This window comes from Ostrea edulis, chromosome 5, assembly GCF_947568905.1.
Source record: "Ostrea edulis chromosome 5, xbOstEdul1.1, whole genome shotgun sequence".
Taxonomy (NCBI): Eukaryota; Metazoa; Mollusca; class Bivalvia; order Ostreida; family Ostreidae; genus Ostrea; species Ostrea edulis.
In genome coordinates, this window is record NC_079168.1 from 42,785,647 (window position 1) to 42,808,718 (window position 23,072).

Below are 23,072 nucleotides of genomic sequence, written 5' to 3' on the forward strand. Positions count from 1 at the left end.
AAGAAAGATTTTACCCAAGCGACAGATGAGGAAAACCTATATCCGTATATTTTGTGAACGTTCTTAACACTGAACTAAGATGAGCTCATCCTTGCAGTATTAAAACCAGTCTATCTAAACCGAGTGAAGTGTTGCTTTTCTTCCAGCTTCTGTTTTATTTTACGTTCCTTCGAGATTTTTTTTTAAAATTCATATTGATCCGTGAGGCATATTCGTCCAAACTACAAGGCACAAAATTATTTCACATATCCTATAATTTTCATTAATGACCATTTTAATAAGTGTGGTTTCCCTCCCTAACAAAAGGTTTAAATTCCAGGTGATAATCGGCTGTCATAGGTAAATTACATTTCATAAAGGTAACAAGGTGTGGGCGGGCTACTTCAAAACTTCATTCATAAAATGCAAATATTCCATTCATATTAGTAAGGTCTAGTATGACGAAAACATCGCCATAGCTGCAAGTGTATGAGGAGGAGGTGTTATGTTTATTTGTCAGGACGAGGGGATAGGTGCGACAGCGTACTTTACCGATCAGATGGCCAAAGAAAATAACTTGGAATGTGAATAAGGCGGACGCAATCCACCTCCCGTTTGTCTCAATTTCCTCTGGAATGACGAGTATGCAAGGATTGTTACTGTAGGATTACTGTGATTTTTCAACCAAAAGACTCATCGCTGTCTTTTGAAGCTGACATACCATAGTGTCAACTGATAACAGAGAAATAATAAAGTATTGAATACAATACGGCGGAAATTAAAATCCATGTAATAGAAAATTAATTTACAACATGAAAAAAACAAACCCAACAACGTAAGGACTAATAGAATCCTTCATTAGTACGAGTGTGGGATTGGAAATGTTCACCCTTTCAATTTAGGTACCTGATATTCCATCTGACAAAATTAATATAGCCCTATAAAAATGTCCTCTATAGACTGCTAATGATACCTTCGTGTAACCAGTGTCGATCTCTTGCAGTCATACCCAATGGTCGTTATGATTTTCTGCTAATATGTTACATGTACCGTTGGGGCAAGCGCAGCCAGTGTATAGATTTATCCATAACAGATCTGATCAGATATGCTGGTGATGAGGCAGCAATGTAATACATTCCAGTGCACTTTTACAGTTAGAGATTTTAGTCTGTTAGTGTATCACGTTAACGATGTAAATTATTAATATTTGGGTTTTTTTTTCGTGGTGTGTAGTAAGTGATATTTGTTTATATAATATATTTCTCTTGATAAAGACGCGAGTTGCGTCCAAAATTTGAGGTTTAGGTAACCAACAGTATCGTGGCCTTTCCAGTGCTTTTAGTCCCGTAGGGATTCGGGTTAGAATGTATCCTCGGTACTCCTTGCTTGTCGTAAGAGGCGACTAAATGGGGCGGTCATTCTAATGAGACATCAAAAACCGAGGCTCCGTGTCACAGCAGATAAAGATCCCTCCCTGCTCAAAGGCGGTATGCGCCGAGCATAGACCTAAATTTTACAGTCCTTCACCGGCAATGGTGACGTTTCCAAATGAGTGATAAACCCTCGAGCGGGACATTAATCAATAAACAAACAACCAACCAGTGCTTCTATCAATTTCTCATTGGTCTTGTATCCTTTTAGATCCAACATTTTCAGAAAGTAGTGTTGTTGGATTTTCGTTCATGTGTGTGTGTGTGTGTGTGTGTGTGTGTGTGCGCGCGCGCGCGCGTGCGAATAATATATCAACCATATCTGTTTCTTATTATTCATCTTTTCATTAGTGGATTCGAATTTTTTCAATTATGACAAAATAAAAGAAATACCACATCTGTAGCCTAACACGGATACACGTACACTCCTCTATAAGTGCAATTATGTGAAATGAACTGGCCAACACAGATAATTATCTATAGTCAGTCTATAGTCACTAGGGTTTCTACAAATCTAATCACGTGGACCAACGATATTTTGGTATCAGCTATGCAGGCTCCATTATGCTGTCAATTTCATATTTGTGTATGTACATGTACACTGTCAATCAATGTTTTAAAAAAAGTAAACATGCAGATAACAATTGTCGGGTTTAAGGTATTTAAATATTGCGTTTGAGTACCTGTCAAGAAATATCTGGGGAAAAAACCAATTCGAGTTCAATTTCCATTCAATGATGGTGTGTTTATTTGAAATTGTATAGTGTAAATCACTTGAAAAATATCAATTACTTGAAATCACCATCACACACGTTTTGTTGAAAACATTTATGAAAACAGAAATTGGAACCTAAAATTTGTTAATAGTCCTTAAATGTAAAACGAGACTGTCTTTGATATGAATGAAGTAAACATGTAAAACACTAAAACGAAGTTTCATTGCAGCAATCTAGGAATGAAATGTATTCATGCACATGAAATGTTAAACAAGAGATCCATGGGCAACAACGTTAACCTGGGTCAACCTGGTCCTGCTATTCTTCAGACGATTTTCATAGATTCTTTTACCCTCTTTATCTCCACAAAAGTTTTTAACCCCTGTGATGACCCAACCTAAGCCAACGAGGTCATGACCTAACCCAGCTTGAATCCACACAACATAGGGATGCCCTATATTCATGTATCATGTAAAATATTATCCCTTATTTTAGCACCAACTAAACCATATTGACCAAAACAAAAAAAACAACAACAAAAAAGAACAAAAAGTTTTCATAATTTCCCCCACAAAGTCTCATCTAAAACTTTGAACTTGTACTGTAGGCCCAAGCCTACTCTCAGGGCATTGATTTGAAGAAACGTAAAACCTCCACTACCCAAGGACGGAGGTACCGTGTCGCGGCAGGCGCTGGCACGTTAAAGAACCTTCACTGCTACGGCGTTGAGTTATAGGTCTAAATTTGTGATGCACTGTATTTCACCTACAGCTGGTGACGTCTCCATATGAGTGGAAAATTCTCGACCAGACGTAAAACAAACAAAGCCGAGGCTGTTTGCATATTGATATGACTAATCCTGGTCCTGTCGATCTCGGGTATAGTTTTAAAGATTTATCCTTATGTAAAACTTTGATTCTCTATTGAGGTCTCATCCTAACCAAATGCCCATGCGGCCAGAATTTGAATGAACTTGAATCTGACCCATCAGAGGATGCATGCATACTAATATCAGCAATCATGGCCCTGCTACTCTTCAGGAGAAATTCTTTAAAATATTTCCTATTATTCCAATGTAAACTTCCATTGCGGCCCTTTTCTACCATTACAGGCAATGCTTTAAAATAAAACAAGAGCACAAGGCCCATATCCCCTTGCAGTGAGTGCCTACAGGCTTATTCTATTAAGTCCCGATTGCGTAATTGATTGTATATTGTTTAACGTCCCTCTCGAACATTTTTCACTTTTGTCTTTTCTGGTACAGTGGTTCTTGAAAAGATTTTTAAAAGATGTTACCATATTTTCACTGTTTCGTAATTACCCCCCCCCCCACCCCCTTTGAACAATTTTGAATCCCTTTTACCCATTGACGCTTTATAGCGAGTTTGTTTGAAATTGGTCCGGTGGTTCTGGAGAAATCAAAATGTGTAAAGTTTACGTACAGATATAGATGACGGACAAAAGGTGATCTGAGAAATTATTATATCTAATCAATACTCCTGTCATTAATTTCTCAGATGAAAAACATACATTTCCCCTATACATAGAAAAATGATCTTTGCTTTCATAGTTCTATACACAAAAAACATTTCTTACAATAGCAAAAAAACTGTCGAATAGATTTCTTAACTTCACAAAGTGTATTAAGTCCATATGTCAATGAAAACATTTAATCAAGCTAAGAGAAAATCTGTTTTTGATGTGTCACTTCAAAATTCCTCTTTATGGCACCACGAGATAACCCACGAAAAGCAAACACTGTAATTAATAGACAATTGGACGATTCCATTGCATATTTTGAGTAAGTCGCATAAATGAAGTGGATCTCCTCTTTGATAGTTGAAGTGGATCTCCTCTTTGATAGTTAAAGAAAAGTAATTGCAGCTATAATTATTTCAGCAATAACTCCCCAAAAATAATAAGATACAATAAAAATAATACATTGATTAATATTTTAGCTGCTTTTTCCCTTCATTTTGAATCAATTTGCATCACATCTAAGGTAATTCTTAAATTAAAGTTTCCATGAAAATTATATGAAGTAAGAATATTTAATCTTTTAGAGATACTTCGGAATGATCTCACCATGTACTATATATCAATTTTATTTGAAGACTTGCATGAGATCTGATACGGCCTTTAGATTCCAATATATTGTTCTTTTTCTGTAGAATTGACAAAGTATGTATAATCTTTGCCCATGTTGTGCCGTGCCTAGATAATTATTCTTATCGTGCATGGCCACCGCTCACTCGATACTACGCAGTGTACATTCGCTAAACTTGAAAAATAACCTTATTGAAAAAAAAAATTTCAAGTGCAAGTATCGAAAAGCTATCATTTTAGGTGTTTTTCTATATCCAGAAATATTCGTATATCACCGACATGGTGTAATGTATATGCCAATATTTCTTGCAAGTTCTTCTTGCCACTAGAATGAAAAGTGAAGCTAACGAACAGTGATCAATCTCATAAATCCCATTAGAAATACAAACTTAAGAGTAGGACAAACACGGACACACCAGAGGTGGAATCAGGTGCCTAGGAGGAGTAACCATCCCCTGTTGTACGGTCACACCCGCCGTAAGGCCTATACCTTTATCAGGTAAACGGAGTAATGTGTAGTAAAAATCAGTATGTAAAGAATGGCCTAACAATTGGTAAGAAACACGTCTAATCCTTCATTTTGGGGAACCTAACTTTCCACGCGAGAGTACCTTGGGACACACCAAGAAGTATTGTTGTTTTGAAATATTTCTTGTTTCAAAGGGTATTTTTCTGTTGTTGGGAGTTTATTTGATGCACCTAAACGTTCGTCGCGCAACCTGTATCAGGGAAAAGGGTAAAACGCAAGTTTCGAGATGCGCCTAGGGGCTCATGCTGTCAAAATTACATGTAACTTTACATTATGTGCACATGCTTCGATATTACATGCAATTTAACGAATGACACTTTTACCGTATCTTGTAGTTTTCTTTTTTCATTCTTGAGAAGTCTTTATAATGTAATACTTTAAACCCCCATAGTGACGCCACCCTGGTCTAAGATGTCATGTTTTGAACAAAAATTGATCTTTGTAATAAAAAGAAACTACTGTGCAAAATTTAGCTATTCTGATCTTGTGGTTTCTGAGATTTTTTTCAAAATATTTCCTTATCATCACTATCTCCTAATCATCTTCCTTTGCAAATAGGCATGGCCCTTCATTGGAACAAACTGCAATCCCAATTATCCAAGTATGTTTTGAGCTAAGATAGATGTAATCGGTTAAGTGGTTCTTGGGAAGTAGTCAAACTTGTGAAAAGTTTACAGACAGACAATGGACAAACTTCGATCAATACTCTGTTTAGTTTTCAGCTCTGGTGAGCTAATATACACTGTACTTCGATTACGACATTCTGATAGTCAATTTTAAAGGATCTATCTTTGAACGCAATTTGATGGGGATGCTGAAAATTTCAGATGACAAGTATTATCTAGATTCCCTACTTCCTATATAGGGAATCATGAAACCAAAGATTAGCGAACTTGGTCAGACATCGCAAATAGCCAGGGGATATCTAATACACAAGGCAAACAGCAGAAAATATCCGCAAAACAGCCAGGGGATATCTAATACACAAGACAAACAGCAGAAAGTATCCACATAACAGTCAGGGGATATCTAATACACAAGGCAAACAGCAGAAAGTATCCACATAACCTTGCTTCCTGTTGTGTCTAGGAAGTACAGCTTAACGCAGACAAATCCAAAAGATTCAAACCTCCTTGTTAGAAATGGGCTGATTATTCAACATTCGAATTTTTCGTCATGAACCTAATGCTGGTGATTTTGTAAGTTTTTGCATGATAAGAATATTCATGTTAATCTATCACATTCAAGAATTGTTTATTTCATGAATATTAGTGTCATTGATTATTCCCGCTCTATGAAGAAAAAACAAAACTTGAACGCTAATAAATATGGCACCATATGTTTGAGATTCAATTGGAAATACAGATTCGGAGCACGTTCGGATCTAATAGGAGGTGATTAACCTCAAAAGTTTTTTTCATGCCAATTGGGAGAGATCGACGTTTTGAGAAGTGGATCTGGTGTTGCTGCCTGCGATACTTATTTGAGGCCGTTGGATTTGATATCGATGTTTTTAACAGACTATTGATTTCTATAAGAGTAAACTAAGTGCTACCGTTACTCCAGGGTGTAAATCGGAGAATGGAGACTTCACCAGGGACCAAAACAGATCCGATAATTATAAACTAGACACCGGTCACGGACGCTAGGGTATTAGGATCCAAATTATGCCATAATTCAGGGACTTCTTCAAAACAGCAATGTTAATAAGGTCACACCATTGCTTAGATCGTATCTCTATGTCAAGAACCTATTCATTTTGTCCAATTCATTCTTAATAGGCGAGGGGAATTTCGTGCCATCTTTGTATTGAACAGGTGGTGTTTAATTTTCCTTTAAATCCATCTTAAAGTAGGAATAACACACCAGAAAATCTTATATGTATGGAAAGTGGCGGATAAGTACTCTGGATATGTACAATGAAATATTTTGAAATTGAAAACTTCCAAATTTACCTTTAAGTTAGTTGAAAATGCAGTTTTAGTAGAAATTAAGCAATCTGGAAAAAAAATATTATTTCAAAACCACTGCTAGACTCGATCCCGCGATCTTCAGTTCAGCATCGATAGGTTACAATGAGCTACCCTGCTAGACAATTAGATTTAAGAAGAATATTCAAGTAATGCTGTTATCTATATTTTTATTCATGTTTCAAAACGAAGTCAGTCAATATGACGGTGTGTTATCCCTCCTTAAATGGATATTCCTAATATAGAAATGAATAATTATCTTTATCTTTCCGTCGAATACAATTAGTACGGAAAATATAATTAAACAGTGTCCCATGTATAATCGTCTCCGACAATTGAATTTCAGGAGTTGGCACTGAGAATTAAGATCTTCAGTCAATGAAGACTCTACTGCAGTAGAGACGTCCTTGAAATTAGAAATTGTGAAGAAACTAATAATTATTGTCTTAAAGGAGAAACGTATAGACTCGTCACATAGCGACACAACCGATGGAATTCCCAAATCATAAATTGTTTGGCAGCTACTAAATATCCGATGCAATGTAATTCATTTAACAGTTACAATTATTTGATTAATGTTCGCTGTTACAATTGATCGTTCCTTCGATATCTGCTTCTCTCTATTCTCATATTCCCCATGCATGCAAGGCAGATTAATGCCTTGTCTAACAGAGAACAACAATACACATGAAATAATAAATAGTACGAATAGACATTTCAACAGCATCTGCTAGTGATCGTTTGATCCGCAAAATCGTCAAATTTTTACAAGACTTATATCTGATTATGTCCAAAAAAAGAGGAGAAAATACAACATAACTACTAATTAGTATATAAAAAATTCATTATGATACAGATGATGTATGTAGAAACACAGTATCGGTCTATACGTAATATAGTTTTCATATAGAATAACTTACTATGATAGGGACTGTCCGAATGTTGAGGAACCAGGCCCAACTGCTGTATCGGATTATATCGTCTCTCGAAGACAGCGGTCACACAGCTAACTGAGTCACTGCAAAGAAAAATGAATCCTCGCGATATCAGTCGAGAATCTAACGATTGATCTGTTAGAAAATAAAGTTATCTAACTGGGATACAATGTGTTCTATGTGTAATGCACCGACTGGACTTCATTTTCAGATGGCTGACATGCTGAAAACCTGTTCAAAGTTTATGATATTTATACATTATCTTATTGATAAATAAGTGACTATAACAAAGAAAGCTATCGCAAGAAAATCTCTTATCTTTTTTGCTTGAGAGGACTGGTTTTAAAATTCTGGACATGATGTCGTCGCAGGATTTAGGTGTGTGATATGGACATTGAGACCGCCTTATAGAAGCCATGCCAAGAGAAACCAAAATGTTGATTAAATCTTTAAAATGCATCATCGATCATTTTTGTATACTTAGGAAACCTGCAACCCCCTTTTTGAATACTAAACAAATATTTTCTTTGTACCAGTAGTGTTATTATTCTTTTGATTATTTCATGTGCTAAAGTTCGTGTTTATTGAAGGACTTTATTCACTTTTCTAGTTTATCATATATAGCAAGTTTTTCATATATCATGCGTATTTATAAACTGTAACATTTTCGTATAATTTTGTAAACTTAACTGAAGTAATCAATGTTTAAAGCATATTGGAGTTGTGGCGAAATATATCGAGATAACTGGAGCTAAATTTGAAGTACCGTAAGTAAATTCTGAATGAACAAACAAAGGTTGATAAAAATTCCATTTTTAGGTGAAGTGCCACAAATGAAGACCTACACGTGGCGCTCTGGCATAACGGCTAGGGTTCACTACCACGGCAACGCCTACTGTGACACGAGGCCTCATTCATTTCTGATACCGAGCGCTTAGCGAAGGAACACCCACTACCTACATGTATGTTAAACGACCCTGGGGAATTGAATTCAGGTTTCCCGGTTGCGAAGCGCTTGCCCTACCCACTCGGCTAATGTACCATTAGATAGAGACTGACGAACCTGAATCACATCTAATCTGGAGAAAAAGTAGAATTAGTGGGGAAATGTAATAAATGTCAACGGACAATTAATTTTTTTTAGCTGTAGGAACAGCTGAACATAACATCAATTTAATTTTCGTAACTTGCATTATGTTTTTATAATCGATATTGAACACTAAAGGAAGTTCAATTTCATGGCTAGGCCGAAATTCAATATTTCATTTTCATATTATGTTTGCCGACTCAACGATGAATTTAAAATGAAACGATTAAAGTGACAGTATATCATCTCTTCTATACATCGCTTTACTAACTCATCTTGAACCAAACAATAATTCCACCCCCCAATTTGCACCAAAACTTAATCGAAATTTAAAATCCTCAGAAAAACGGCAATATGTCTTTAGTGCAACTGTAACACTTCTGCTTAACATCTGCCAAATCTAGATCCCATACATGTACATAAACTTTATTTTTTCATTAGCGAACGATTTATCAGCAATGGTTATGAGGGTGCATGAATGATATACATTTTTCATTTGCGCACACAAAAGCATTTGATAATGCAACATTTATCGTTAGAAGGTTTTAGATCATTAATGGTTGCTACACTGCTTTGGAAATTCAAAAGGGTCCGAAAGTGGTGAGAGTAGGCGAAGCCGAGTTAAAGAATACCCATATCACGTACAGGAACCAAGATTTATTTTCTTACGACTAAACTGTTGATATAATTGCTAGCTTCGGAATAGTACCTCCATTATTACGATTAGTATAAAATAGGGACTTTAAAACTTGATTTCATTGTCTGAATCTTGTTTCTACAAAAATAAATAAAAAAGAATGGAGAATATTACCAGGTCTATTTTAGAGTTAACATGTTTTGAAAGTTCCTAGTTGTGGGAAGTAAAATTGTAACGTCAGCTCTAATGATTACTGAAGATTGTATATGAGGAAGGAGAGAAACCGGGACCTTTGCATTACTAGTAGTGACTTAACCAAGCCAATATATGATGAATAGCAATATTACTAGAATATAAAATTTAAACCTATTTTTGAAATCATACAAAAGCTTTTCTTATCGAGGAGATGAAAATAGAGTTTCGGGGAGAAAATGGCAGAAACTTAAAGGAATGGAGCGAGCACACACGTTCATATACATGTACTAAACTTTATTCATCTCGTGTATCATTTCTTCAATATTCTTTTGCCCTGTTTTGAAATATTTACATAAGTATACATATTTTTTAAAAATTCAGTACTTTCACATTATCTTCAGGTTCGTTTCTCTTTATATTCTAGGTAGCATGTACTTTATGGAATGGGTTATCCTTTTTGTGATGTTTAAAAACAAACAAAAACAATTTCACACTGCGCTTGTATTTACCCACAAACAAATTAAAAAGCCTTCACGGTTTAGCCGTTATTGACTGGTTCCATATTTGAAGCTATGTACAAGTAACCAGTTTATCGAACTTTACGATATTGCTACCCGATACTATTTCGCAGGAGAGTCATTTCTTTATAGATGCACAAACTAAATAGCAAAATTTATAGATTGCTATTTAAAGGCTCATTATATTAAAAAGACACTAAAACTAGCAATGTACGGTACAACATTGACGAAATGGCATGTACAGTATGGAATGGGTTATCCTTTTTGTGATGTTTAAAAACAAACAAAAACAATTTCACACTGCGCTTGTATTTACCATTATTACATATCATAATTGATTAGGGAATCACCATGTTCACGAATCTGTTGAATACACATTAGAGGCACATCTTCCACATTCTACGCTCTGTAAAACCGCCTCCTGTCAGATAGCATGCAATATGTGTGCAGGTACAGGGCTGAACAGAAATTGTATTACCTCTCCTTAAATATTTTAGCAAAAATAAACATTCACAAAGAAATAAAATAAAATTTACTAAAGCGCTAGCTTTTTACATGTAGTTGTTCTAAAAGATAAGCATGATTTGAACTGACGACAAGTCACCAACTGACATACTTCCAGCCAGTCATATTGAATTTTTGTTTGTAAGGTTAATATGAAATAAACGCAAAATACAATTTCTTTGTACTGAAACACAATTAAGTGTCAATGTTAGAGTAATCAGATACAAGGCTTTTCTACTGCTTCTTCCATAGAAACGAAATTGTCTTGTGATCAGTCATCCAAAAAATTACTTCGTTAAACACCACTCTGATTCTAGGTACTCTGGAGTTGATATTGAAAACATGCTGGAGTTCCTCATTGACAATATCAAAATAGTTTTTGGTGATCAGGTCTTCCAACAGTCTGTTGGAATTCCCAAAGCACACGAATTGTTGTCCTTTTAAGCTGACCAGTTTTTGTATTCTTATGAGGCAGAATTTATTCAAAACATTCTACATGAGAAGAAGGAAAAATCTCTTGCTGTGGCCATCAACTCGACATTTAGATACATCGACGACGTTTTATGTATTGACAATATTCTCTTTCATTCATATGTCGATTTGCAATCGAAATCGAAATAATAACTAGTCTTCCACATCTGCTTCATATGTGGATATTTTATTGAATATACATTGTACACGATAACGACAAAGGATGACTTCAGCTTCTCCATCGTCAACTTCCCTTATTTATGTAGCAATATTCCATTATCACCTGCATATGGTGTTTATTTCTCTCACCTGATCAATACGCAAGATCATTTTGTGCGTGTGATCAGTTTTTAAACTGAGGCAAGCTTTTGACAAATAAGCTGATGCTACAGGAGTTTCACTGGTCTTGTTTAAAGTCATCACTTCGCAAATTCTTTAGTCGGTATAATCATCTAATGTGCAAGTTCAACCTGTCATTGGGAATATGCTGTCTGACGTATTTTATACTACTTGTTAGACCGTTCTTTAAATACTGATTTTGACTATGGAATACTTCATTTGCCTATTAGAATAGAGGGCTGAAGGCGGGTGTGACCGGTCATCAAAGGGATGCTTACTCCTCCTAGATACCTGATCCCACTTTTGGTGTTTCCAGGGGTCCTCGTTTGCCCTACTTACAAGTTCGTATTCTTCAGGATTATGATATTTCACTGTTCTTTATTTTCAAACTACCGACAATGTGGACGATATGCATACTCTGGACATGAGCCATACACCAATAAGTAAACTTTCAAGAAATAATCTCAGGCTAGAAATAATCACTGACCCTGTTTAATACATGCTGCATATTCTCTTCATAACATACGCGTATATACCTTTCTGCTTAGAAATATCGTAATCCAATTTCAATATCGATATCTTACATTAACATTGAAGTACACTGTCAGACAATGATATGTTTTTGAGGAACAGCAATGTGCGCTCCTCAGAGATGAATTGATGCAGATATTTATCGCTATTTGCTCTCTAACCACACACAGCGCCAATTTGCTCTGCTCCATATTAACACGAAAACAGTGTCCAAATAGGTGTCGAGGAATTTTTCCTATCAACCTTGCATGTCAAACGATTATCAAGGAACTTTGGCATGTCATTAAACTTTTCAACAGCATTGAACATATCGAGTGTGAAAGCTACTCGGATAGTGGAGCCCTACATGATTTGAATTATTAACAAGCACGGAACCAGTCTTACAGCGTTAGATTCCTTCTTGAAATAATGATTATGTCTTTGGTTACCACTGATCGGCAACACTCAGATATATCCAAAACTCGACCGAAATGAATTGACCGGGTAGATATAAAGAAGTAGCATACATGCACGTGTAATGATTGTTTTCGGGGGTTTGTTCTGAAGGCATTTACATACGGACTATACATAAAACATCCTCAATGCTGTGGTGATCATACGAGGGCCCTCCTATCGTTATCATCACGTATCATGCAATTGAAGTTTATTTCCACAGAAAAGTATGCATTTTCAAGTTTTCAAAATTAGATAAGATAAAAACAACCTCAAATACATACAATTATAGTATTTAAGAATAAAGTCACTAGAGGTATGGCTTCCAATTAGCCCAAAAACAAAAGATTTTCTGTTGGAGATGATGAATTTTGTGCAAAATCGATTTCACGGGATCACAGATCGTCCGGTCTGAGAGGAGTTATGTGAGTTTGGTTATGTCCCTTGGGTTGCGCCTTCGGAATATAAACTTCAGACCTGACAATTTCTTATGTCTCCCTTCTAAAATGTCAATAATTGGATAATTTATACAATACACACTACTGTCTACATCGGTTAATATCTGATGAGACAAGTCTCGCGTGAAGCAGTACATGTATTTCCCATCCTTATTCATTTCTTTTCAAATTAAGTTTGTGAAGAATGTTTTGACAGAAATGTCTTCAAGAGAAATTACAACTGTAAAAGTACAGGTAGAATGTTGCCTAAAATATTGAATTCTGGGTTTGGATAAATACACGTAACATTTATAAGAGGATTTCACATGCTTTTATGCTAGTTAAGGGATATACTGTTTATGCTCTGTCTCTGTTCACTTGCAACTTTCACTGTAGTTATAACTTTTGAATTTTAGAAGATAGATACTTCATAATCGGTACACTGAAATGTAACAAGTCAAGGTCAAATTTTGCGTCGCTGGAGGTATAATAATGTTTCATAAATACTTCTTCGTTTTTGTTGTGTGTGTGAAAATTATAACCTTACAGCAACAACAATTCTCAAACCAGTCAGCAAAGTGTTAAATAGATACTGAAATCGACATGATCTTTGTTTGTGGTCACAGACCCACATCAACAATTGATCAGTTAATTACAGTCAACAATCTTTACATTCCATTTACAATTAGCAAAATCAATATTTTTAAAGATGAATTCTAATGCAAATCAACATCGATTGGTAGATTTACAAAATGTTCTGTTTTTCATGTGATTTAGCCAAAGGGGAGATCCTGCTAAAGAACAATTATTCAATCAAAAATGAAAATACTGGCATCATTGTTTTTATATTCGAGCTTAAAAGAAGGTTTGTAATGATCGTTGTTGTTGATTTTACCATTTTATAAGGCATCAGTGGCAATCATTAGTTTACCATTTACTTTAATAACGCTTGCGTGGTAGAATTATTTTCGATAGAATGACTAAAACATTTAACAATCTAAAAAATATATTGAATTACGAGGATACTGCTGTTGAATGTATGAGTAAAAAAAATTTTTTTTTTCTATCTATTTACTATTTTGTAATTAAAATTGGTTACAAATAAACTAATTCTGAAGAGAGAGAGAGAGAGAGAGAGAGAGAGAGAGAGAGAGAGAGACTTGCCTGTAAGCGGGTGTGCTTCGCGGCAGTGTTATCTCCAATTGGATGACCTCACGGTGGCTTCCAGTCGCTCTGAGTTCTGGGTATGAGAGACGACAAGGTTTGCCACACACTGTAAGAAGGCAGCAGATGAAATCTAGGAAGTTATTGGTTGGCTCGGGATGATCAATATATCCTGTTCATTGAGGAAATCCACAGGGTATACTTATTCAAACGGATTATTGTAGGTCCAAATATAAAATCTATGGAGCTGCTGTTTTTACCCGCTGTAAAATAATAGACTTATTAAGTACTCATCGTAGATTGGGAAAGGTTCGCAGTTACATCATAACATATAAGGAAGACTTTCTAGATTGCTAACAGACGAGGCATTCCAACTGAAAATCTCCCCAAATGGTAACTAATGAGAATATCACACTCTGAATATGACGAATCAGAAATTAAAATTCGGAGTTCCATCCTCAATACAAAAGAGAGTAGCAGAAAATGGGCTGTTCATGATAATTCAACTTAATCATCACGCATGTGTATAAAATAGATTGTTTTCCAGTTCAGTTTATTAGCACAAAACCATGCGGTTTACAATGGAAAGATAACACTATATGAATGAAATCAACCCCACACCTGAGTTTATTTGAAGTACAACAGATGGAGCGCGACTAGAACACACTTTAGACCATTAAGACAGTAAACCCTCTCCTCATTTTGTCTGTGGCCAGCTCTATGCATGTGGTCAAAGTGCAGTTGCTCCTCCATGACATAGTGTTAATTTATCTTTCATCCCGTACATATGTTTTTAATGTGATTCAGTGCATTGGTAAGCGGATTGATGAGTAATTCCTTGATCTACAATACAATGTCAACTACTGTTTGGTCTCAGGAGCTGTTTTCAATTCATCAAAATTACACATCAAATAAAAGGAAATTACATATGCGATCAATTTTCGTGTGATTGGATATTGTTCGAGACAACTATAACGCAGGCTTTTCATTTTTACCCCCCATTTTGTTCATTCAGACAGTTTGACTGAAAGCTGCTCTCTGCGTAAAAAATAATTCAAATCTTGGCTGTTTTCACAAAACAGACCCCAGGCTGATTCGAACCTACACAAACAAAAAGTTTATAACTACATGTGTATTAATGTCATCCCTCCGACGGACATACTATATATATAAAACGGGAGTGGGGTGCTAAAACACGGAACAGAATAAGGAACGGAACATATGTCTGAGCGGAAAGGAATTTCGAAAGAAACGGCAAACTAAAATGATAAATGCTTCGTATCTGGTATATTAGTATATTTGAGTGAGTTACTTTACCATTTATTTTTTTGCGTCTGATGTGACGGTGTCTGTGTGCTTGTCACTTCTCACTTTCAGCCTTCACCGCTGGCTATCAGAAATGGAAGCAATATGTAAGCCTTCTTCTGCCAGTACATAGCCTCTCCATATAAAGTCATACACGATGCTTCGTCATGGAAGCAGATGAATATTTGGCACTTTTCGACCCCAGGCTGACTTCACAAGGGCAAATGGTTGGCCGGGGTGGCTATAAATCTTCTTAAGAGAAGGGAAACTCTTGATTCCAAATCCGGCCGGGCAGATGGAGCTCGTGAATGTGGGAGTACTGTTTTCTAGGGGAAGGATACCCTACAGATCCGGATTCTCTGCGTTGAGGGTTATGTCTGGGTTAACACCCCCATTCACGGAAAACAATATTGTTACAGAAACCGATGACTTCGAACCTTCCTGTGTAGCATATAAATATTGTTTATTTTCTTAGTGTACCAATGCACATAAATCGCATAATTTTCAGGTAAATTAATGTTGTCGACAGATTGGCCAGGACATAATGGTAAATATTCACACTTGTATAACATTTATTTGTATTTCAGCATACTATTTCAAGTTCCCGCGACAAAATATGGATGAATCAGAAAAGGCGAGTTGATCTGGGTTTATAAATAAATGTTAAGTTAACTAAAAGTATTCCTACAGTTTGTCAACGAGAAGTATTTTTTACACATAGAAACGCGACAGCCACCTTAACAACCACGCCCCTCAGAATTTCTGTATTTAGGACTTCTTCCTCAACATCAGTAAATTTGGAGGTTTGAAATACAACTATTTCTACATGACTTAGTAGAGCAAGTCTGTGACTGAATTTTAACAGAGGCTCTGCCTTTCCTTAACTCCAAAGTTTGGCTGTCATGAGGAAATTTTACTGTTACAATGTAGGATGTATTAACGTTTCATATATCAAAATATCCGTTTTGTCGTTCCAGTTTTTTCTTTCTTCCGCGTTTTAAGTTTTAAGCAAGTTGACAACCGCCTAGATCCTCCCCAACACTATAGAAAATTATTGTAATATAGTATATTCAACGCACATGAAATAAGATAATAAAAAAGTTTCTCATTTAGGTTTTTTTCCCCCCATTTGTTCCGTGCTTAGCATTTAGCAACACTCAGTCTCAGGTTTCTATTTTTGATATCAAAATAAATTTCGCTCTAGAGAATTGTTTATGCATGTATAATACATCTTTTATTTTGGTGGTTTTTATCCTAAGCTGGAAGCTCAACTGACTTTTTCTGATCGAAGTTTGTCCATTGCCTGTCTATGAACGTTTCGATTTCTTCTCAAAGAATCGTTGAGTATAGGAGATTCAAGATTTATTTCATCTAAAAGGACCACGGGGAGATAATTACATGAAACAGGAAAAATAGGGTGGGGTGTTTGTGGAAAGGACTTGCACAGACCTGTCAAGTTTCAAGTGTGACCAGGGAAGAACCACAGTAAAGGTTAAAATATTTATTGTAACATCGTCGACGGTCAATATGTCACTGAAAAATATTTTAAAGACTATATTCCGTTCGTTCATCATTTTGTTATGAGTTATTTACCGCTTGTTCACAGAGAAGGATCATGCTGTCGAATCGATATTCACTGTGTCGAATCGATATTCACTGTGTCGTGTCGAATCGATATTCACTGTGTCGAATCGATATTCACTGTACACATTTCTTAAATTCATTGATCCAATGCTAATGATGTTGATGCAAATTTTCTACAAGCATACATTATGTATCTTATATGTACGTACCATTTTCTTACTGACCGTCAGTCTTGTACTTAATTAGGACTGTTTGTTATCCTAATCCAACCGTACAATGACCCCAACATTTATAATTCGAATTTTATGTAATAATAAATTTAACAAGAGACTGGCTCGGCAAGTGCAAATTTAGGTCTACACCCTATGTTTAGGTCTACACCCTATGTTTAAGTCTACACGCTATGTTTAGGTCTACACCCTATGTTTAAGTCTACACCCTATGTTTAAGTCTACACCCTATGTTTAAGTCTACACGCTATGTTTAGGTCTACACCCTATGTTTAAGTCTACACCCTATGTTTAAGTCTACACCCTATGTTTAAGTCTACACCCTATGTTTAAGTCTACACCCTATGTTTAAGAATAACAAGGAAACACCTATCGAACTCTCATTGAAATAAGGAAAATGTTTTCTGTAAAATGATTGATGTTTCGGGCGTGGAGGTGGTTCACTGCTAGGCGCGCTTTCTGTATCCCGCATTCTGTTTCTAGATATGAACATCAGATGAAATTTTCTTTATCATTTGAATGATATGAAGGTGGTCGGATTCCATCTGAAGTTTCATCATTAAATGCGCCACAAAAACTGAGTTTGTAAAAACACCAAGTACAATATGTACTTGCATTGCTACATGTATCTGCTTAGGATTAAATTTGAAAACTGGGAGACAATAAAATAAGTTTGCGCGACTCAAATGTTTTACAAAGCTTCACACTGTTTTGCCTTTTCATCGATTGTCAATAATTTCAATTCTGTCATGATTCAGTTTCAGTTCATTTCTTTAAGCCAACTGGATCGTCAGAGTACATAATATACGTGCATATTCACAATACGTGGCTCTACATGACCAGGCCTACAGATCATAGACTAAGAATTAAGTCAAAATTTTGATCACTTATATGTTAAGATTTATCTAGCATAGATATTTAAAAAAAAACCTGCAGGTTTATAAAAAAAACTCAATTGCAAACATATACTGAAAATTTAATATGTTTATGAAAATTATTTCAAAATTTAGTTGGATTTATTTAGACTTAAGTCTATTCTCAGTTTATGGTCTTGAGCTCTTTAAGGTTTTGAGTGCATAATAAATGTACAACTTTACATACATTTTAGGTCATATTCTTATGATATTTTTTTTAAATATATATACTTCTTAGGTTTTTATGATGGACATTTTAAGATCAAATGAAATTCATCTTTTCATTGTCATAGAACAAACAAAGTGTACATAATCTTTGAGATCTTATTGTGTTATTGAATGTATCAATTAGTACATCTGATTTATGGTTTGATACATGTAACCTTATCTTCTTTAACACACACAATCCAGTAATCATTAGGTAATGTCATTTCTACATAGCAGGCCCTACATGTACACTTGTCGGACCTTTTTAGTCTATACTTCCAAGATTGTTAGTTTTATTTTCATCATCAGAGGGTACCTACCAATTTCACAGCAAATAAAATCACTGTTCTTTTACTGTTGTTGTTTTTTTTATACCAACTCTCAGAATTTTTTTCAAAATATAAGTTTCAATGAATTTTTCTTTGCGCAAGCGAGATGTTTAACGTAGTCGAACCTACATGTGACTCTGAATATAAACCTAAAACTTATTCAGTCTTATACTAAATCTGCATTGTTTAGGACTAAAGCATAGACCAACTTAGGCTTACTGTCCTTTCTGATTAATTCTTATTAACTGAATAATGCTGTCAATATACGCAGCCATGTAACAGTATATATGGTGCCAAATGGCTAATTTTTGTGTGTCTAATTTTATTTGTTCGCGTGGTAAATCGAAATCATCCACGAACAAAGGAAGGAGAATTTCAACCACAATATCTCTCTATTATATAACACGTTATTGGATAACGTTGCCAAACCGAATTGGCATTCATATGTATCCGCCAAATGACAAGAGGTCATCTGATGGATGAATGGTGAAGATAACGAAGTGTTCAATCTCATAACTCCTATAAGCAATACAAAATAAAGAGTTTTACAAACACGGACCCCTGGAAATACAGAGGTGGGATCAGGTGCCTAGGAAGAGTAACCATCACTTGTCGACCGGTCACAACAGCCGTGAGCCCTACATGTATATCTTGATTAGGTAAACGAAGTTATCCGTAGTCAAAATCAGTGTGCCAAGAACAAACGTTATGAAACACGTTAGACAGCATTTGACCCAATAATAGGTTGTAGTGGCAAACTAAATCGTTATAACGACCATATAATTTGTAAAATTGTGACTTTAAACGAGACTGTTGGAACCGTCGATTTGAAACTGACCATAAGCAGAAAAACTCTTGCGTATCGAATCAGTTGAGAGATATAAACACCATATGCAGGTGATAATGGAATGTTGTTACATAAATATGGGAAGTTGACAAACAGGAAGCTGAAATCATCCCGTTTGTCATAAAGTTGTGTTGTTAGTTTGCCGTTAATATCTACTTTCAATAAAATATCTAAGTATGAAACAGAAGTGGACCACTCTGTTGTGTCTTTTATTTCGAGATGTATCAAATCGACATATGTATGACAATTATTATTGTTAATAGATAATACGTCGTCTATACATGTAGATCTAAATGTCGAATTGAAGGCCAAAAAATGATATACAAAATTCAGAATCACCTTTGTTGTAGATCATTTGCATCCATAAAAAAAATTGCTACAGAAAAATAAATTTCTTATAAGAAATTTCAATTTCCAAAAGGATATTAGAAAAGATCTTTAAGTATTTTTCATGTAAAACTTTGAAATTTATTTTGGAAATCTAAGTTTGGGGACTTAAAACCCATCAAGAAAAAATATATATCCTTAGAGAATCTAAAGTTCCTACGAGAGAAATCAATTCCTATTATAACATTGTTACAAAAATCCTTTAGGAAATTAGAATTGTTCCTAAATGATTTTTTCGCCTTTGAATTCATGCTATGGGTGTTCAAGAAAATCAAGCCACCACAAAATGTACTAATTCCATTAAGAATGGTTTAGTTAATCTGAAACTCTATACTCATATTAATAGTGTTAGAAATGTTAGAGTGTCAACTTAATTGAAAATCAGAATATATAACAAGTATCAAAAGGGGTAACAATCGCAATCCAGACTGGAAAATTCATCCCTAGAGAGCCACGTTCTGACAATCTTCGCGGTTCTAAAAATCAACTAGACACAGCTGATGCCCTGCGGTAGGCTTAAATAAAGTAGAGAAACATTGTAATGTTTGTGAGCAGTGATTTTGAAGTACACTTCCACACGGTAGTGTCTAGAAGACATATTTGATGTTCCCTCCATGCATTATCATAATGATGAAGCCAATATATGTTTTCCCCCCAAACTGTTCTTTTTCAAAATTGCATGAAGGTTGGTTAACTTTAACTAACAGTTAAATTGTTATTAACTCTAACATTTATATAGCGATAACTGTAGGTTAAACTTTACTAACCTTCTTGCAACTGGGTCCAGATGGGTAAAAAACAAGAATAATGCGAATGTTGATATACATGCATAATACGTACTTTATAAAGTGAGTTCCGAAACCCTTGACATTAATTATGTTCTACCTCCGTGTATGGAACGTTCCACACCATTAGTATATGTACAATATTGTAATACCCTGCTGATAGTATACGTCTACATTGAAAACAAGGAATTGCCCGGACATGTGCCTTCATGGGATGGGCGGACAGTGGTAAAACAATATGTTCGACTTCAGTCCAGGGACTGGTAACCTCGTCTACTCGTGCCTATATTTCATTAAGAGCTGACTACATGTTCTACATGTGGTGCAAACGAGGTAACCGGGATGGGGATGCGGACGGAGGGGGGGGGGGGGGGGAGGAGACGAGATACCCTGTATGTGAAAGATAAAAAGGGAGCAAACATTCTAAGTGTCTGGTGATTATATAATAGAATATCAAAATATGATCAATTCACACAGACAAAGCTGCATCGCTTACAGCAGCCTCGACAGGAGACGGGAATTTTATCACCTGGGCTTGATAGTTACAGCCATATATCTCGAAATGCTATATTTTATAAAGAAAAGTTCTAAAGATTCTACAAACTTCCCTTGATAAGTTGTCGCTGAGCTGACAGAGGCAGAGGCAACGATTAATTACTCCCAACAATAACACGACCGTCTTTATGCTTTGTAGCAGTTGCGCAACCTAATTGCTTTTCTCGACTGATCGGCCTATCTAAAATAATAAATTGCCATACTAAAAATATTATCATCTGAACATATTCCAGCATTCTGCCTTGCTATCTAGGAGATCAGCCCTCTGTAATATGTTCTCTTGGACAGACGTTTCAGTTGTCGCTTTTCTATAGTAACTTTTCGTTAACGATCTTCGTTATTGATGAGTACATGTATGAATATGATCATGATGAAGTAACTGCCAACGAACGCCCGTTCAACCAAAACTTTGCAGTCTATTAGATGCTATATCTAAATCAAAACTCAATGATTTAATTTCCTAATTGATCAGACTAAAAATTTGATTGAACCATTTGTTCAGTACGTCAGCTTTACGCTTGAGTTGAACGATAAATGTCTTTTTAATTGCTTAAGCTTTTTCAACATATACAAAATCTGTCAAATGTATATTATATCCTCTTTTGTCCTTTATGAAATGCTATCAAAAGAGTCAATAATACAATTGGTGCTCTAAGACGCGAACCATTCAGTCGTATTCTCCACTATGGAATGCTTACCTCACGGAAGTGTTATTTAGTGTGTCAAACTTTTATGAGATTTCGATGAAAAGCAATCTCATTAAATTTCACACTCTCATTTAATGAGATTTGTAGCTGAAAGTAAGTTAAACTGCACTCAAAGTAACCTGGTAAAATTTACATCATGAATACAATTATTCACTTTAAATTCTATTTGTGCGTTTTAATGGTTCGAAGATTAATTTTCAAGGTATGATAATTAAGCATGAAATTTGACAGTTGTTACTTTCAATAGTTATCGCAAGTCAAAAAAAGTTCATGATGAAGGAAAGAATTCTGATAACATTCTTGGGCCGTTCCATCCTTGCGGGTTCTCGTGGTTTAGGAGTACAAATTAACGATACTTATCAACTTCCGATTCTTACAGGTCGTATTAGTATTATGTTATACTTTGTCTTGCTTACAACTAACTTCTCACCAAACTAGAAACAACCAAAGAAACACGCCTGAAATAATGGAAATGAGTATTGGGATTGTTAGCTTGAATTTGTTCAAAGTATGACAACTTCAAGTATGCCCTAATAGCTTGTTGATAGTTTATCATATGTGCATATTATACCCAGATGAGTCAAGCACATAATAGGTATAAAACCATACATTCATAAAATAATGGACCTCATTATCGCATGCAATTCTAGTGATTTTCTGATAAAACGGACATACACCAGGCTTTGGATTTAGAATATACAGAATGCTACAAGTTTCTAAAACGATGTCATCTATGCACATGTATCAGTAAATGAAGATCAGAACAGTTTTATAGTTTTTGAGAAACAGGGCAGTAATCTATGTTCTATCATCCCGTGGGGATCCGAGTTAGAATAGGTTCCCAGTACCCACTTGCTTGTCGTAAGAGGCGACTAAATGGGGCGGTCCTTCGGATGAGACCGCAAAAACCGAGGTCCCGTGTCACAGCAAGTGTGGCACGATAAAGATCCCTCCCTGCTCAAAGGCCATAAACGCCGAGCATAGGCCTAAATTTTGCAGCCCTTCGCCGGCAATGGTGACGTCTCCATATGAGTGAAATATTCTCGAGAGGGACATTAAACAATATACAATCAATCAATACAATCCTTTTGATAATCTGAATTTGGTTGTCATCAAGCATGTATCTAGCATGTGCTATTTTCTTAAACCCTTTCTTTTCAAAATTTCTGTCCTCATTGTAACATTAAATGCATTGATATACTATGAATAGACGCCTCATGTAAAGAGCAAGATTCTTGATTA

The 23,072-nt window shown here is 35.5% G+C and overlaps 1 protein-coding gene across 10 annotated transcripts in view; it reads right to left on the minus strand.

The window, feature by feature from the left end:
* LOC125652343 (uncharacterized) overlaps nt 1-23,072 on the minus strand; it is a 61,955-nt gene that overhangs the window by 24,558 nt on the left and 14,325 nt on the right. For 6 of the 10 annotated variants that reach the window (XM_048881488.2, XM_056164509.1, XM_056164511.1 and 3 more), the window contains exons 2-3: nt 13,981-14,243; nt 7,651-7,748 (exon numbers count right to left, since the gene is read on the minus strand). The gene's annotated coding sequence lies outside the window, so the exon portion shown is untranslated. Of the gene's footprint in view, nt 1-7,650; nt 7,755-13,980; nt 14,244-14,601; nt 14,791-23,072 lie in introns of those variants that run through there. The other 4 variants (XM_056164517.1, XM_056164514.1, XM_056164512.1 and 1 more) reach the window with 3 other exon arrangements.